This window comes from Ischnura elegans, chromosome 8, assembly GCF_921293095.1.
Source record: "Ischnura elegans chromosome 8, ioIscEleg1.1, whole genome shotgun sequence".
Classification (NCBI taxonomy): domain Eukaryota; kingdom Metazoa; phylum Arthropoda; class Insecta; order Odonata; family Coenagrionidae; genus Ischnura; species Ischnura elegans.
Window position 1 is genome coordinate 24,367,401 of NC_060253.1, and position 20,520 is coordinate 24,387,920.

Sequence of the window (20,520 nt, forward strand, 5' to 3'; positions counted from 1 at the left end):
ATGAGGCTATTCGCTAAATACACTACGTAGATAAGAAATATTTTGCGAAAACTGGAAAACGTCCACCATTAGCAAAATTACTACTAGTCATCAAAAGTATACCCCTTGAAAAGGCCAGGTTCATAAATAATTTAGTGAGCAGATGAAATACAAATAGGAAGTTCAGCAAAGAGGAAAATTATTCAGGGAAATAATCACAGGTAAGCTAGCGACTTACTTTTGCGGTATTTGGCGCAAGTGCACGCTTAAAGAGCGCAGCGCATCTCGACTGGTCTTCTCTGGCAACGAATAACTCGTTTTAAGCTAAGCCATCATCTTAAAATGTTCTAAGTAATAAATAACGCTTTTCAAGATTTGAATCTATTTTTTTAATATTACCTCACAATTTCTTAAGACGTAAAATTTCAATAATTAAGATCCGTTAATGCTCGCTAGGGCCTACCCCACCAATTTCAAGATCAGAGAGGAAGTTTTAACATTCAATAAGCAACGAAAAATGACTAATTACCTACCCTATGTACATCTACCCTCAGTTAATCGAAAATTACTCTCATGGAAAAGAATTTGCGTTGATCAAGATAGGATCCCGCATTCTCTGATTTCGCCCCAAGTAATCAACCATATATTATATACGTTATACCTAATACCTACGTCCCCAAGGCATCACCAAAAATATGGGTGTTAATAGGCCTAATGCAGTGGTTCCCAAAGTGGGGGTCGTAGGCCGTTCGGAAAGGGGTCGCGAGATACTAATAATATGGTGAACAACGTACTTAAACTTGGACGACCATTTTTAGGGGGTCGCGGCTAAAAAGAATGAGCTAAAATGGGTCACGGAAAGAAAAAGTTTGGGAACCGCTGGCCTAATGGAACAAGATGGTTAAAGGTCCCAGGTATAAAATTCCATGGAGCGATAAAAAGAGTGAATATACAACACGGTTACATGTTGCAATTTGTTTAGGACTGAAATTACTACATTACAAAGGGGTAACGAAGGGTGTAAGAGTAGCAATGGCCAAGAGCCTATTCCTTCACCGGCAAAAAAACAGCAAGTGATCGTTAAACAGAAAAACGTGATACCTCCACAAAAAATAGCAAAATCTCTGCAAATACCACAGAAATGGAAGTCCGTGAAGAAAACAGTGTATTAAAATAGAGGGTTGAAATGCGCGTAACGTCAAAATAGAACCGGCCACGTTCTAGAAAAATATTTAATTTACAAACCTAAGCTCATTAACATTATATAAAGCGGTTATCAAATACAATAACCAAGGAAAAAGGTAAAAAATGGAAAAACAGCAACTACCAATTGACAAGATATCTTAGGGGAAAAACGTCACACTTCGTTATATGAAGTACCCCAGCATCCTTTAACGTGGACCAAAACAAGTGATGAACCTCTGAAAATTTCCCGCATAAATTAATTTTATGATAAATAAGGGCGAAGGTCACAGAAAAATTATCGCAGAATCTGGTGAAATTAGTGCGAAATATTGTGTAAAGCAAGGTCCGTTTTGAATTAACAAAAGAAAACGCGAATCTTAGGAACGCGCAGTGTCGTATTCATTTTTTTGTGCGCTTTGCGACCGCATATAGCAATTTATAACCCTAATTATTGGATGAAGACATTTCAAAATGAAAACTAACGTTGACGTAACGCGTACTTGAGAATTAAAGTTCGGAAAGAAATCTAGGCTAATAAACATCTGAACCAAATTTCAGTGCCCTGTTTTCGGTAGTTTGTCGCTATAGCTCTGCAATTTGTTACAACTATGATAGATTGCGTCAAGTCCACGCTGTAAAGCTATTTTTTTCATAAATCCTAATTTATATTTTTTATTTAAACTGGTTATAACATACATGCATAAAAATATTAAAGGAATATAACAAAAACAAGGCACTGAGCACCTCTTTTTAGTAAAAGCGAGCCAGGTTTTGAATTCAATGTCATTTAACACGATAAAAATATGCAAGCCGAAACATCATTGAAACCTTAAAATTTAATTGGATATTAAAACACAGTCATTACTATTTCTCTGACAAATAAAACAACCGCGTTACAAGAGTTGGAGATAAAAATCCTGGAAAGCTTATTATTATTATTTTTCGAGAGTCTTAAACTGTACGTACAACTCGGAAGCGTGCAAACAAAAGACAATAATTTAAGTTCAAAGAAATGTTATAATCGCCTGGAAAAAAGCACAATGAAAAGGGCGTTTCCATACGCGGAAGATCACGTGTGATCGATCCAAGGTGACTGCCCATCGACAAAGGGTCCTCGCGAGGGTCTTCTCTTACCCCCGATTCGCGCTCTCCCAGGCGACCTTCAAGCGGACCTGCGAGCCCATGGGCTGGAGGTCATGGCCCACGACCGCGACCTGGTCCTCGGCCGTGGGCGCCCAGCAACTGCACCAGCAGCGCGACACGGCCGACCGAAAGCACATTCCTCAAGCGCATCATCCACCACTGACAACCACAAACTCACTATCTACATCCTGTCGAGGGGAGTCAGGAAGCTGCTAAGACAGAGGAAGGAAACGGCTTCCAAGGTGGTGGGCCGAAACCACTGGAGGGGCCGGGCGAAAGACTTCCGACAACGGCGGGACTCGGACAAGGAGGATAAACTAAACGAAATGCAATGTGACAGGCAGGGAAAAGAAAATGTAGCGCAAAGCAACCGGCTCGAAATTTGGCCATTCGAAGGTAAAGCAAATGGTGCCTGGGGTACGTAAGTCTTGCTCTCAACAACTAGTATCGTTCCGCGGTCTCAGCTTAGTTTCGACCCGGAGTTTGGCTCCTCAGTTATATTTTCATTACGTTTCGTCCCAACATTTTGCTCCCGAGAACGAAATAATTTAAAATGAAATAATAACAACTGGTTTTGACTTTCGATTGCCTACCCGGCTAGAGGATCGAGGGGCAACTCATCACTCAATTGCTGGTATGTCCCATATACCCGGATAAAAATATCGGGTCGAATAAATCCGATAATTGGAATGGTCCTTGAAGGACCTAATTATGGACATAATGTACTATTCCAACCGTTTTCTGTCTGTAAAGAGATATGACACTTCGCATCGCTACCGCCGCTTCGCCTGCAACTATGACGTTAATTGAAAATTCCAAGGATCAAATAGATGGACATATGGTATAACCCTCGTTATCTCTTAGTCCTTATATATATTAAGCACGTACCGACGACGGATGGTATCAATCTTAGGGGAAATATAGACAAGAGACTTCTGCGCAGGAGGGCAAATGTCCGAGATCACGTGATTCTCCACCCATTGCCCCCCTTCCGTGTGAAGAAGCTCATTGGGTGATTGTTTACGATGTTTACGATTTGGGCTTGTTTCTTTACGGTAGTTTACGGTCTTGCACAAATATCGGTGGAAAGTAATATACATGCCCACTTTAATACTATAAGATTGAGGCACCTAATCAATATTACGACTTCAATCGGTGCTGATGATTTTATCTCCATCGCTTGATGAGATATCGGTTCACAGTCATCAGGAAAAAGTAATCCTTTCCCATTAGTGCAAGATATTACTGCGAGTCGGTCAGCTACGAAATGATATTCAATTAATCCCGTAGGGCCTTTACTGGAAGCCAGATGCTCAAAATTATTCCCCAAGTAATACTTGCCCTATAAAAAAAAAAGATTCATATAAATCAATATTAAGATCACAAAAAAATTCGGAGTGGTCATGCGGGCTGAGTACTCCCATTATTGCTTTGCGAGTCCATTGTAGACTTCGATGTAATCTCGAGAGGTGATATCTCAATCAATATTACACTGTAGAAAATTATTTTAGGAAAAACACTTGCATAACTTCATTATCATCCATTTGCAAGGTTACCAAAATTCATTTCTTTCAATATAATATTGATTGATATATAGCACTCTCAAGATTGCCAAAATGCCATAGATGTATTGCTGCAGAAAACTTCCTGCGCTATATTAAACTAAGAATACAAAAAATATCTAAAATACATTTAAATACAGAATATTTCAACGAGATTATAAGTCCGTAAAATTCATGGTCTGGAGTTAAATTCATATTAATTGCTATCGGAAAAATTCGGTAGACCGGAAGTAAAACCGCGGACCTAAGTCAATTTTCCAAGGTACCTGAGTAGCATAGTAGTCTGCACAGTACCCTGGAAAGCCAAATTTCCGTGGTTAGATTCCTGGTCCAGGGGATTTTCCTCATTGCAATTAATGTGAATATCACAGCCGCCAACGCGGCAGAGTTGAATTATATCAAGTCTGAATTTGACATCTGGAGACTAAACGCAGTCACTGACGATAAAAATAGCACATACTAATTTAACGTCACATATGAAGTACGTTTTAAAATAAAATCGAATTCTCCAGAAAATAAATATCACCAGCATACAAATTGGACCAAAAAAATACGTTTGGTCGCAGAAATGCCGAAGACAGTTTATATTCAGACTGCATTCACAAAACATGATCAAAGGAAACGCTACAAATTTTTAAAGGATTTTAGCCATCTATACACAACTATTATTTTTGACATTTAAGGCCCCAAATAATGGAAATAACACCGTTACCTTTACAAAATTGTCTGGTCGACAATTTGGGAATTTCGGGAGGAAGGTAGACATTCAGGTATGACATGAAAGAAATGAAATGAAACTTGGGCATCTGGTACAGCTTCGTCGCAATGAAATAATATTTATGAATACAATCATGCGGAAACTTTAAGACCTAAATGGCGCAACTCACAGTCACCTCAAATGCAAATATATAATAACGCGCCTGTTAAAGTAAGAAATCAGATTAACAAAAGAAACAGGAAAGATAGGAATAGCATAGAGCTCATGTCCAGGATAGTGCCCCGTCAGTGCAGACAAGCTTTTTCAGCTGTAAATAAAACGCCACAGTTTTCTCGCCCAACCTAATTGGAAGGCAGAGAATCATACGTGGGTACGACTGCTGTCTGAATACGATATGCGAAGAGCCCAAAAATGATCGCAGCACATAGTGAGGCTAGCACTAAAAGAAAGCTGACAAGCGGATTAAGTTTACCACCACCATTGAAGGGGCATGCTTCGTTGGATAAGCCACGCAGCGACTTATGAATAACCGAACACAGCCGAAGAACGTACGTAGCGTAACAAACGGAAATTTAGAGACAGTAATACGCGATTGAAATGGAAAGGATGAGATATAGCATAAGATTGTGAACATATCCAGAAAGACATGCTTTGAAGGTGGAAGCGATACATGCATATTACTAAGATGGCGTATTAATACGAAAATTAATTAGAGTAGCCGCATGGGAAATGAAAGCTTAAAAAAATTAAATGTTTATGCCACACTCGGGCAATCAAACTATAATATTAACGGAAACATGGCTCTAAGAAAGGATAGAACCTTGTAGTAAGTGACCCATAACACTACTGAAAACAATTACTACAGAACTTTCGAATTCCTATGCGAAAACTATCTTTCACCATTCTAATCCGTCTTTGGTTGGATATTTTTGATGGGTTCATAGCTCCCTCCATCAAAATAAGGTAGGGATTTTAGGAGCTTTATAATTTACTGAATTACTGAATGCCACTGAATTACTTTTCTCAAATTCAGACCGACGATCGAATTCGGTTCTTATCTTTACTATCGACACTTTCCCGCCCAAGAACGGGGGAAATATGAAGCTATCGAGCACGCTGGAAGCCAAGAGGCGATGTGCAACCCATGTATGTCACTTGCAAGACGCAGCGATATGTTTGAGGACCATCTAGAGGTGACAGGCATCCGTCAAGAGCGACAGCGTGACCATTAAATGATTCAGCCAACGGGGGCTGGCCAATCAGTATCACCAGTGCGAAAGGAGAACGACGCACCTAGAACGTGCCCCGCATTTATCTCCGTTTCCATTCCAGCTTTCTGCAATGGGCAGCGACAAGAGAACGGCCGACAAGCGAACCACGACTGTCAGCCGACCTCCCCCTTCAATAACAACACACGACCAGGGCGAAGGAATTCAACTTAATACGCACTGTTATTGCAACGATTAAGCGCTAATTGCTCGAAATGCAGCGATAAGTGATCACTCCATACGGGTAAAAAAAATGCAACTGTGGTGAGACGAGAGAATGAAGATTCTTAAAACATTGAGAGTCACAATAAAAAAGAAAAACTTGAAACCACAGCAAAACAAACCGATCATCATGCTCACGGAGAGCACTGCGAAATATGCTAAAGTTTTACTTAAATGGGAAATTCTACGAACGAAATTAATTTTTGGGTTGGAATTAAGGAAATTTCATTATGAGCCTGCACAATGTTCTTCATAGTAACAGCGAGGGTGAAGCAATAGGTACGTCGCTAACGTCATCAATACAAGCGCAGGGGCAAATAGAACAGCTACAACATCCACAGTAATTACCAAATGATTTTCATTCGCTTGGGGTTCTAAAGATCATTTATGTAGACGATATTTTCAGCGCGATGGCAGCTATCAAAGACTTGAGAATTGATGTGACAAGTGACTTTTTATACGTAGTTAATGTGTGAAAATTTCACCAGTTCAGAAACAAACTTTGGTCGTAGTTGATATAATTTACTCTATCCACTCTCGCAAGTAACTCGAGTTGCCCATGTAAAATTGACAAAGGGACCAATCTTTGCGTTTTAGTTACGGTGGGTACCGAAGTTAATTCCACTTTATGATTCGGCTTCTTCCTCACGCTGAACTGTCCCAATAAACCCACAAGGCGCAAGCGACTGTCACGGAAGATGAACAATACCTGGGAACCCAGGTGACTGCCAGTGCGGGCATCACAACCATCTGGAAGGCCGCGTCACCGCTAACGGCGCAACAGAAGACCGGAGAGGCAGACCAAAATCCCGCAACTATCCCCGAAAGCTGGCGAGGCTAGCGCCACCTAATCTGAGGGGGTGATACCCTTTAAGTGGGCTCTTACTCTCGAAGGCACAAAGTCATGTAGCCTATACCGCTGCCGCGCTCCACAGGCGGGCCATCCTGGCTGTTGGGGCGGCTTACCGCCCGCATCCACGCCTCGAGTGCAGAGGGCACGAAGAGTCTCCTCCGAACTGTTATTTATCCTCGGCCATTGGAATCTCCGCGGTTGCTGCTCAACAGCTCCCCTCAGTCGTCAGCCAAGCCCGGGGGCAAGGTGCCCGCCGCCAAACAACTTTCATCCCACTCACTTCACAACGCACACTGCCACTGGGATAGCCAACAGAGGCACCATCAAACACAATATAGTGGTCCACGACAAAACACGTCGCCTTCAACTCTCGAATAAAACACGCATGAAACAAGCTCTCGCTCCTCGGTTTTGCCCTCTCGAAGCCAAGAGAGAGACTGTCGCGCACCAGGCCACGGCCGCCCTCGCCGCGCGTCGGGGGAGGGAGAGAGCAGGGGAGTGGGGGCAGAAAACAAGTCCGACGAAGCCGGCATCCCCGAGGATGATGCGACGCACATTAAGGTCAAGCGCCCTATCATCGCCGCACTATCGACACAACACGGCAGGACCACTTTCACTGGGTCGCGGGACATTTGCCAAAACAAAAACAGCTGACAGGGCAAGAGCGTCGAGCGGCTATACCTGCAGACCTTAGCGGCAAAATTCCAGGAAGACCATCGAACAAGGACCAATTTACATCTACATGTCTTGCGAGCAACCTCTAGGGTGTTTGGTGCAACGAACGAAGGGGGTTTACGCGAACCAAGAGCTCGAAATTAGAAGAGCGCACAAGATTTGCGACACACAATCAGCTAGTCTATCGATATATATTCCAGAAATTATTCGTGTGTGTTAAAAAAGACATACCAACAAAAGTATATCAAGAATAGGAGCTAACATGCTAACAAAAATTACTCACATATAAATTAAACACCTGAAAATTTTCGGCAGGAGTATAGAATACATAATCAAAGAAAAACTGGAACGTTTAACTCGCAATAAAAATTCTAGCTTTGTGAATAAGTTGAATCATTAGATGGAGCCAATGTTTACTCTTGGTTAATGCAATACTTCGAAAATTCTATTCGCCAGGTGACCTTCCGCATTTATAACACCAGCTACCAGGTTATTTTGGTGAACCTTATTCCTAAAAAATGAACCTAAATACTCTTAAATCTTCAAGCCTATGATAATTTTTTTTCGAATTTCCGACAGATGAACGTATCTTCAGCAAATTAATAGACTAGGTTTTCGCATCAAATCGCATACTTACTCCGCTTGGCCATTCTTTCATTCGTCCCAAAAGAACATGAAGTTCGATTATGCCTATTCGTGATATAAAAGCGCTAAGGTATTCTAGGCCCTAAGTTTTCTTATTAGCAGCAAGATCTTTTCCTCAATCACGTGTGGTTAGGAGCTGGGGCAGTCGGGAGGGGAAGGTCGGGGAGTGGGGGAGTGCGTGAAAAAAACATGCTCTCACTCTAGCCCACGGCCATCGAAAGCTGCGGAGCTGCTGACTAATCGCGGGAGGGACCTTGGCGAGCCGAGGGAGAAAGAACGGGAGTCGGGGGTGGAGACGTGCAGCTCCACTACAATCACCGACGAGGCCAGTACCAAGACTCGAAATGCAGCCACCGACAGCTGAGCAGAAAGGAAACTAATGCCACGCCTATAATCATCCACGAGGTTACAAAACAGGCGACGCACAAAAATAAATTAATCCGTTAAAAAATTGAGAAGACACCAAGACTATAGATAAGAGGATAAAAAACGACAAAGACAAAAGATTTCGCGGAAAAACTTCCCCACACAACTAACCCCTATTAGGTTGAGTAACTCCAATTTATCAAAAGCCAAACTGATTTACGATATGATATTTACGATTTATGATATAACGGGTGCCACACCATTAATTTGACGGAAAGCTCTTATGATGTAAAGTAAGGTCTACTCCACTGCAAGAAAATGCAATAGGAATTATCATTTTTAAATGAAAAAATAAGCACACAACATGATACGAGAATTCCTGCCATTAACGGCCCCACGCTTTTTCGTAGTTAAGATATCATCACAATATGACGCTCTAATTACTGCACCTCAAATACGATGAGTTTATCAAAATTCTTCATTGAAACAATTTATCCGATAAGCCCAATATATAGAAAATTTAATCTATAGATAAGATATCCATTTGGGTAAGTTATCATCGCGAGTACTTTCGATGTCATAGTGGGAGCTAAGGTTAATAAAACTGATAAAAAATACCATGTTTGCAGACCGTGAAGCGAGGAAACCAAATATAATGCCCCAAATAAATCACCAGAAACGACCAAACGAGAATAAATTCCAGTTAGCTCAGGTATTTAATTAATAAAGTGCGCCCCTTTTACCACTGACCGTCAATTTCGAACTACGAAGGACAGCATACAAAAATTAATTCAAATACAGTACAGCTTAGACTAAGTATTCCAATGGAAAGAAAAGACCCAAATCATAATCAACAGAGAGAGATTATCCCTCCACGATCATTTTCTCAGAAAATTCTACTTTTGTTTTAGTGCCATAGCTGTTCTTCATCTTTGGCTCCCATTCTATTGAAAAACAATATGTTCTGAGGTAGGAGACTATTTAGGAAGGAAAGTTAGTGTAGTGATGGGCGAATAATCCACTCTACTTTTTACAAAAGACGACTAATCGAGGCTCTATTGCAATTGTACTTCGCGGCCTGACTCTTCCGTGCCTACGCTCCCTTGGGGCGTGGAATAGTGACGGAAAGCCACATTATTCTCCTCGACGAGCTGGAATGCGAGCGAGGATTGCGCACTCGTCAGCTGGCATCAGCGGTGGCTGGAGCGGCGCTGAAAATCCGAGGCGACTAGCATCTCCCTCATTCGCGATGACACACAAGATGCGAGTGCGTCAATGGAGCGGGGGAGTGCAGAAACGAGCAGTGTCGCGCAAGAGGGTCTCGCCGCCAAGATGGAAGCACAGGGAGACGGGGGTGGGGGGATGTAGTTGGGGGTGGCAAACCGGATCCCGGCGCAACCAGCAGAGCGACCGGGGGTGTCAAGTGACTACGGCGGCAACACGTGTGCACCGACGAGGCAGGGACTGAGAGGAGGAGACCCTCGCGCCGACAACTGCCTTCGCCCTTCCAGGTCACGTCCACTCCAAGCAGGAGAAATAGGTCATCGGGGGCGCAAATCAAATAGTTGGCCATCACAGTTTCGTAAAGCCTCTGGCTAACCTTATATTGATTAGGCAATTATGCAGAGATCTTTCGGAAGACCACAGAGAAAATCGTTTGGAGAAAAAAGCTACCTTCAAACCACATTATATTTTTGTTACGATAGGAGCGATAAAAGAAGAGAGACACTTCGCCAAATGGAAAGTTAAATAAATTCTCTCTAACAGCGGCGTAAACATGGGGGGATATGGGGATGTGGGGATAGATCTCCGCCCAAAGAATCAGAGAAATAAAAAGGAATATTTAAAACTATTGTATAGTTTTGAGATTTAATAACAGCATCTGATTAAAATTATTTTTTTTGTGCCAAATGTATGTAAAATGTATTTACAGGCATGTCCTTTTTCAAAAAATTTCCCGGACCCCCATTGTCTCCACTGGCCATCCTATTCTCTCCCCCCAAAGCATATTCCTACTTACGCCAGAGCTATCTTCACATGAACGATATAAGACTAATAAATGCGTGATCGAACTGACCCACCCTTAGCTCACAGCTCACCTTTTTATTTTGTAAAAGATTTACGTCTTATGTCGTACCTCCCGCCGTATGGCTGTTGAGGCGGTTGCGAGTTATAACGTAGATGTGCCTTTTCTTACCACCTTCGATTATTCAGCAGTCGGGCTCACTCATCAAGAAAGAGCGACTGCAACGAAAAGGAGTTTGCGTTGCTAAACATGTGACATTCGCTAATAGGAATATATACATATAGATGGAGGACATGATAACCATAGAGATAAGTAAAAATTGAGGCATATTCTAAATTAAATATTGCATTTTGTTTCCTTGTTAACAGAAGGTAACTGTTAAATCAGGCGAAACATGATGTTTCCCCTAGAAAATAAAGCGAGTAGCAAGGCAAAAATTTACTATCACGGATAATCCGAAATCTGGAATTGGTTATTTCCCAAATGATTTTGCCGAGTCATTTTTCTTGGGCAGTAATATTTTGATATTACTCACATGTAAGACAAGTTGATTGGAATAGAATAGTTTGAAACTAGCCTAATGACAAGCCAAGTTGGGTACTCTTTTCGGTATAACTGAGCGAAGAAGTAGACTCCTTAAAGTTCTTCGATTTCATGAGAAAACACCATTTATGGTACGTAAGTATGGTAGCTACACGACCATGGCAATGATTTTGGCAGCTACTAAGAGAACAGACAGAACTTTAAGCATACCAAATTAGGTAGCAGGAGTCCCCATATTACTTTTCCTCCAACACCAATTCCTACTACAAAAAAAATTAAGATCCATCGGTAAAAATACCACACTTTTCATGTTATCTAACTCTTCCTTGGGACCAATGAGCAAGCTGAAGACAAATGGAACAGGAACACGAATATTTCATCACAATTTATTTTCGGCAGATCGAGAACTCCTAGCCAAACTCCGAGGGAAGCTTAATCAATCCGCCAAGTGAAAGAAAAGGAGCGATTATCGGATTCTGCGCATGCCACTACGATTAACATTTCAAATTCAAGAACACGCGACGTATGATTCGGATGATAGAGATTTCTTTCGTTTCTAAATGCGATTCAAGTTTCCAATGAAGAAGAATCACCTCGTTTTCAATAAAATATTTAAACAAAAACTTCCTTGGCTAAATGTTTCCATATCCCATACCACCAAAGTTTTCATCTTAATTTCTGGTCCCAGGTTTCCGCTACTGCACAGCCACCATGAGCGATCCTGTTTATATTTACTCTGTAAATCTATCAGTGGGCAACAATAATTCAACGTCAACGATGAGGTGCTCAGTGACCCACAACAACGCTGGCCAGTCAATGCCCTGGGGCTTACTTTCACCCGATCACATCCTGGCGCTGGCTGCTTCGGACGGGGGTGAATGCTGGCCCGCGGCGAGCGAAGTGCTTGGCCTCTTTCACTCCAAGACGGCTGCCCGTCCTCCCCACCAACGGAGACAGGAGGAGTGGGCGGCCTTTGGCCATCTACGGCACTCGCTCGCCTCTCTCCGGGAAAGGAAGCGCTTATGCGCGCTCTCTCTCTCTCTCCGCGGTACCAAGGCCACTGCCCATGGAGGGGGCCACGTCGAAGCGCACAACAGCATTAACTTTAAACCCCGACAGCGCGCCAATAAATTCGCCCCAATTCGTCAGCGGCCGCCATACTCGCTCATTTCGTACCGCGCAAATTATTATCGAGAAAACCGAGGACAAGGAGGGTTTCCTCGTAATTAAATGATAATCAGCCGTAATATATTTCATCACATTATTGCGGTAGTAGACATAGGAATTAAATTGTACTATGCATGGCGGATACAAATAAACATAGCTATAAAATAATTTTTAACACCACATCTCCGAAAGCATAAAAAAAGGGGAGAGCTATAAAAAGAAAATGAAGATACAAAGGGGTAACTCACGACAAATGAACGACCAACTCGAAAAAATACTTAAAAATTCAGCGGAATTAAAGCAAACTTAAAGTCTGTGCTTAATTCAAACTTTGTCCCGAAACACATTAATTCACAAACATACGAATCGTACAAGCAATCTATCACATTACACACTCTCCTTCATACACCGGATTAAAATGCCGATTGGAAACACTCGAAAAAATAGACAGAAAACATAAAGACCAATATTTTGAAGGATAGCAAAGTAAAAAAATCGAAAATACAATGGCAACACCGATTAGTAAAATGATCACGATCTAAGCAGAGAAGCATTATGAGGATTTGCTGAGTTTAACCATAACCTATAACGATCGTAGGAGAGACCACGAGACGTCTAGGAACTATACTGTCTCGATGCCGTGCTAATAACAGGGAACTTAATGCCTTCTAGCAACGCCAAAAACAGGAGAACACAAATAATTTTGAGTAAATACATTTAATTATCGATAGGCATATGAATGCTGATTTCCTTATGTCAACAACGGTATTTGTATCAATACCAATAAAATGGTATCTTATCACAACCGAATTTCTATCCTCACCGCTGCCTCACTACTTGATCAACGTTCATGATGGATTAGTTCGCTTTCCGACCCCCCGCAATTTATCGTATGGCAAAGAGAAAATAAATCAATGCCTTCATGTCTTATACGCCGCTAACACCGCGAAAACATCAATTGAAATTATGTAAGCAACGGCCACTTATCATGTATCTTTTCTCCTTGTCCAACAGAAATAACTAAATTCGCATCACTTATGACTGACTGCTAATATTCATAAACTTTTTATTTTTAAAAACCTCACATAATAATGACAATTTTAATAAAAGTGGCCCCTTTTCAACATTGGCCTGCATCTCAAAAAAATATCATTACAGTATTTTCCCGTCGGTAAAATATTTCATCTTTGAAATAAAGGAACATGATGAAGACGGACTACTCTAGTCAGGTTGAAAGTTTAACCACAAAAGTGCAGGTTTTGAACAAGTTACAAGTCACGAAAAAAGAAAAAATACGACCGGTTTGGTAGACTTGAGTCGTTTAAACAACAAGAAGAAGAAACAGGATTCTTCCATGAGCACAACGGGGCGTGCCGGAGACGACACGCAGTGCGCGTTCCACTTGGCGAGCGACCCCCCAAGGTCGGGCGACGACGCCGAGGACCGAATACTGCGTCCACAGAGGCACGGATGGCTATCAGCGGCTGGGACCGAGCCTCGCCTCTCGGACGAAACGAGAATAAGATCGTAATAAGGTGGAAGAAGCACAGTAGCCAAAATTTCAATATAACATATTAATTCATTCATGTATTCTACCGATTATTGTAGGTTTGTACGGAGGTTCACGACCCATTCCGGTTTTCTCCCCTCTCATGGATTTCCCTCTTCCATTCAAAATAAGGCCTACTCCCTTTCATTCGGCCCTCTAACGCTGTTTTCAACATATCCTCCCCGCTAAGTACTCGCTCCATCCATACCTTGTCTCCTCCGTACCTCATCCAGAAGCTGCCTCTCCTCACCCATGTCCAGCACTTCTTCGTAGAGAGAGGAAAAAGGAAGGCAAATAAATACTCATTGAATCTACATCAAAATCTTAATGGGTCTCAGTTGTTCACGAGCATGAAATACAATGAAAATAAAATTTTCCATTGAATAAAAGAACGAATTAACAAAATATCACCGTCATAATCATCCAATCACACCCATGAGGGATCACGTGATTTGGGATTTCGCCGTCCGAATCTCAGCGAGGCCGAAAGTCTGTCGTTTACATCTACTCTGAGTATCGTCTTTCTACTTTTTTCATATTACTAATTGCAACTGCCGGTGAAAGTTGCTAACCCATACCGGCATTACGTAAATTTTCCCTCTAATTGGCTAATACCTTTTCAGAATTTCTGACTCAGAAGCTCATAAAATACGACAAAAAATCATTTTCTCGGTTGAGTGGCCACATTCTTTTATAAGTATACTCGCATTAATGATCGATAATACAGGCATAAAAACCAAAATTTACAGCTATATTCCCATTTCCCACGGATTAGCTGACTTTAAATGGTAATAAGACCTATTTACGCAGTGACAACCCGAATCACTCTGCATTTTCCTTAAATTCTGCAAAACTTATCTCCACGGAGATGTACTTGTTTCCCCGTCAATGGCTAAAGAACTCTAGTCATAAATTTAAAAGGTGGGACACATACATGAGAATATTTATGATTAAACCACTCACGGAAAGCCAATGGTCACCTTTCCTTCGATTGGATCAACTGTGACTAAATTAAGACATTTTCTCAATCCATTGACTCATTTCGAAAAGTTATGCTCGTGACTACGAAGATATCAACTGGTTCAATGTCATCATCGGGATACATGCAGCAGAAAGAGAACACAAAGGCGTTGAGGGAGGAGAATATTCGATTCAAATTTGCCATCTCCCGAAGACTACAAAAATACCTAACAAACATTTTTGGAAAACGACGAAAGTGGAGTCGCCCTCTTTCTGCAATAATTAATTATTCGACAGTATTTCACAATACGAAACTTAGCTTTGCGTAGCAAATTTCACAACGAAAGACCACGATATGAAACTTAGGTTAGCTTAACAACTTTTACTACGAAAGACCAAGAGTCGATCGGCAGTCAGGTTACACCAATTAATTAAAACGGTGCCATTCTACACTTTTCTCATGCTTTTCGAGCAATCCAACGACGAAAAAAAAACTAGATTAATATACCCATACATTAAGCTCCTACGGATACCACCCTCGGGAAGACGAAAAAGCATGAGCAATAACAGAAGCTATGGAAATTTGATAATGCTGATGCGGAATTATCCAGGGTTATCCATCTCTTAGGACACACATAAAATTCCGCCAACGTGCCTATCTCAGAAGGTTTCTGGCGAAGAGATGTTCCACAAAGGAAGTCCATGGAAACGAAGTTAGAATGAAAAAGCGAATAAAAACAAGAAGTTTCTTAAGAGGGAAGAAAAAACGAGCCAAGCATAGCCAAAAGTTTGTGCGTGTTGCGGCTAACCAAGATTAAGTCAAGAAATTTGGACGTCCCGCAAAAAAAGCAGCTCAATAACAACGCGTACGCTTTCGGCGTTCTTACAAGGTGCAATTTGTTCCAAGCGTGCATGCATGCCTTCCTTGCGAGCAAGCATAGCCCACATCTGGGAGTCGCCCACTCCTTGGCTCTCGCAGGCCGTTTACCCAACGATGTGGGCCAAAACATTAACACCAGCCTTGAAAGACTGAGGAGGACAATGGAATGGCGCGAGCGGAATGCCGAGACCGAAATTATAAACAAAAATAACCGTGAAAGAACTCGACATGGCGAAGCCTAACGCGCGCCATGACGATACCGACAGCTGTCTGTAGGAAATCCAGAACCAAATCTCAATTCGGGAGAGACTGCTTACACGAGGCGTGGGCGGAATGTTGGCGAACAAAAAATTTTATTGGCCCTCCGCGGTAGCCATGGAACCCCAAGACATGTGCTTTCCGTTTCATAATTACTAAAAAAATTCAATTGTTACGTGAAACATTTTTAAATCGATGAAAATTTATCCTCGTACAAAATATCATCGAAATCATGAAGCTACACAGCAACCATTGCCTAGATATATATCTATATTTACCTCTCTCTCAATATAAAATACGATAGATGAATGGATTTACGGGGTAGAGCCAAAACCAAAAGCCCTAATGAAAATTGCAACGGCCACAACATTGTGAGTGTTTCAAATGTCGTGCAAAGCGCAGTATTTTTAATTATAAATGTCTCCATGACGATAATTCCCCAGCGAGATGAAGGTTAAACTGCGGATCCGCAAGAACTTGGTACTGCTCGGCTAATTTGAATGCTTTGATCCCTTGGCGTGATCATAGATGGTGAAAATGGCCATCGAGTGAAAGCTAACTTTTTTTTGCATCCACGGGACGATCAGGAAGTTCCACAAACGACAGCCAGCATTTTGCTGCATGCCTGATGGCCTCCGCTCTTCCGCAAACGCCATATTAACTTCCCTTCCATCCTTGGCGTTCACTCTAGCAGCACATAGCGCAGTCTATGCCAAAGCATAGTTTATCGCGCGGCTCTGAGCATCCCAAGATGGAATGATGCATTCGAAAGGAAGAAGATACCCTATAATAAGGTACTTGATAATGTCCTCTATGGTTCGAAACATGTCGTACGGACGAAATAAATTAGCGGAAATCAACGAAGTCTCCTTCTCATTTTCAAGAAGATACCCGACTGCGCAATTAAAAATAATGCTTAATGCATATGCTACTAAAGATGTTATTCGCACATGTTTTGCCATCATAAACGACATCCATCGACATAAATATCAAACTCAGTGCACAGAAAATGTGGCTGATTCACTCCCTATACTTTTAAGTTTTTACACAACATATTTCCCAGCAATAAGGTCAGCACACATTGGGCCGACCGCAGCGTATTTTTCCAACTAACGTGATTCGACTTCAATTACACCAATCATTTTCAAACAACCCAAAAAGTAGACCGGTAACGAGCATAAGTTTTATTGTTATCCTGACTAATAAGGAGGAAATAACATTACTATAGTACATCGCCCGAAAAAGACATATATTCCAGCTATAATTAACATTCTTCGTATTCGTACAACATTATCGTCGAAGGAACCTCTATTCAATGCGGATTCTCAAATGTGGTATCCAGAAATAAGATGGGAATTCTATTTTGCGGCCGATGGTGGTGGTGGTATTTTACACCGATGGTGTAAAAATAAATTTTATTTTGAAATTTTCATGGAAATTATAATTACTTCGTTCCTCGTACCAACCTCATCTAAGCACATTGATAGCCGCCTAGAAACTCCACAGCATCGCTCAACCACTTAAATGTAAAGGAAAAAAATCGCAGACGACTGCAATCAATCGATGTGAGGAGAAAAATACACCACCACGTCCATGAAAATAAATCAGGAAGGGGTTGGTTGAGTGGCTAACCTCCCGCAGAGGCGAAGGCCTGAATGAGTGACAAGCAAGGCAGCTGTACGTGTTTACAATCGCCTCTGTCCGTTGCGAAAACATTGGACGAAGCAACAACACACTCGCTTCATTTATTATTATGGCTTATTGCTGCTGAGTGGAACTACAATTAAAATACGGAAAGTGAACTCGGTCCTCCACATCAAAAAATATAAAATTCCAAAGAGTTTCACATAGGTGATACGATTGTTTCTTTCTTAATCAATTCATCCAAAACATCCCAAAATGGCAGTCCACACGCTGCACAAGGTATCTAAAAAAATATTTGTATATTTCATTCGTTTGACATACATAAACTATCAATTTTATGAGTGAATTTTTTAGATAATTTTTAATTAAAAAATCGATCAGATTCGATGTGCAAAAAGCATTGGGCATATGCTAATAGAGCATTTAGATAAAGCGTCAGCATTTTGAAATGGAATTCTACAACGGACCGCACGTCACCTTTAAATTCATACATAACAAATCATTTCTAAGCAAAAGAGCTTACGGAATGGATACAATATAATTAATAAGTGTAACTCAGGAGTTTTTCATGCCCTTTCATTCTATCCATCCCTAAAATTCACTTCACGATAATTCACTAGCCTCGCGTATTGATACTACGAATCCGACAATTTATATTCATCCGTAGTTTCCACAGGTTCCAATCTCACTTCAGAAAACACGTAGCCATGACCTACTCTCTCATAATATAGACATAGCGCTATAAACCTGAGGAATGCATATTGTAACCGACAACGGCAGGTGGACAACCACCGTCTAGCATTTAAGGATCTCGGAGTAGGCCAGTCAATAGGGAAATAGTATGCAAAAGCAAAGCGAAAAATAGAGTGGGATCAGATTCTTCTTCATTTACGGAGCCAGATCTCCCCAAATCCCCAAAAGAAACAACATGTCAATGATGTACGTTCGAGACTAAATCATGAATGACAACGCCACCAACAACAGGCACCACTTGCCACTAGGAAAGCGGCGGAGGGATGCATACGAGGGGAACCCACTGGACCAGGCACCCTTCGCTTCCGAGGGACCTTGGCCCTCATTACCCGGCGACACACGAGAGCCTGTGAAATGGCCATGGTCTACTGGCAGCTTCGGAAGGCCGGGCATCCAAATGCTCCCGGACCGTGCATGACCCGCCAAGTGCCACGGGACAACTCAATTGAAATGTATCTTTCGACGGATGATAGTGCCTTTTATGGGCACATATGGAAGGCCGCCGCTGGGGGCCCGATCGGTCCCACGAATCGATTGCGATGAAGAGGAGGAGAGAGACGAGAGCAGATTTCTTGCCATTTACGGCAGTGCTCCGTTTCAGGCCAAGGGCGCGCGGGCCGACGCTGCAGGCCATACGACACCGCCCCCCCCCCCCCCCCCCGAACCTCATATCGCCGTTTCCTCAAGTCCTCCGCTCGCAGATGCGCGTCCTCCCCCGCCAGGTCCTGTCCTCGACCAACGCTGCAGCCAGACACTACGCTCGCATTCCGCGGCACGAGAAATCAGTCTAGAATGTTTAAATCATAGTTCACCCGACGCTACGGGATAGCTACAGCACGAATTAGTGAGCTAAAAGAAGAAAATGAAACAATAGTGGCGAGATTCACTCATTCTTCGTTATCTACAGTTCGCAACCGCTAATTATGATTAGAATAAACACCCACGCAAAGAAGCTTTACACATTGCTCAATCACGATTGGTGAAAAGAGTCGGCATTAGTCCACTCTTAACGAAATACGTCGAGGATGCGAAGGGAGTTCTGACCTTCTGAAGTTCCCTCAGTAATCGCTCGAGCAAAAATCGGGCGACTGGAACACTCTCAGTCACCGCCGGTATTTCGACTTAGGCCCATGGGGAGGAATGCCAACACTGACAACCACAAAGTTCCGAACCCCACGTCCAGAGAGCAGTGAAAATATTTAAAATCAAGTGAATGCTGCAACAAACACCAATATCCATTTTATCTATTAAATTTATCGACCAATAAATAAAACTTATCAAAAAGGAACAAGAATAATTTTATTCTGATTTTTCCCATTACTAGAAGGCTCGTTTATCGGGGAAAGCATGCAAAGAAGGAATTGCCGTTGAGCAAATAAGAGGCTGAAGTAAGTAAATTTGTAGAAGATTTATTCTCATATGATGTGAAAATATCTCACTGCCACCGTCATTTTAAGGTAGAGGGGATAATGAAAAGAAGATAAAGGAAATGTGCTGCAAGCTCAATTTAAAATGTCATCATTCCTTCGATCAATAACAGCAGCGCAATTGTAACGATTAATTACTGCACTCGGTAGGGTGACTAATTTTATGGTTACTTTTACCATTAGTACTTTATTTATCCAATTTGAACTAAATTTTTTATGCACACCTAGCATGGATTAACTCTTTTTAATCAAGGTTAATTAAGGTTAACTATTGTTAGCTTTCCATTGACGTGTATATGTGATAAAATCTTGCATAGAATGGCGAGATGCAAAATCGGTGGGAGCTGATACCACTGGTACACATGTAAACATACTATAATCAATTTCGATAAGCATGAAGCGTAATGCACGCTACATTTTGGGAAAAAGCCACCCCCTACCAGACACCCTAGGGGAGGCTCGCCGATTATTTCGTAGATAACCACCCTAGTGGTCACAGAAAGAGCTACAGAAGGGGGGAATTCCATGAGGTCACAGTTTATGATTGCGATACACATAAACGAGGGGCCAAATAAGTTCCACAATGATATTTTATAATAAAACGTTATCAACGTGGTGGCCCGAGAGTTATCATCTGGATGAACCCCAAGAGCCCAAACATCTTATCTGCATTACAAAACGGCGTCTTTTTGAGAAT

General features: G+C 41.9%; 1 protein-coding gene across 2 annotated transcripts in view; it reads right to left on the minus strand.

Annotated features, from left to right (window-relative positions):
• LOC124164547 (dual specificity protein kinase CLK2) overlaps nucleotides 1–20,520 on the minus strand; it is an 80,365-nt gene that overhangs the window by 37,930 nt on the left and 21,915 nt on the right. The window lies entirely within an intron of this gene.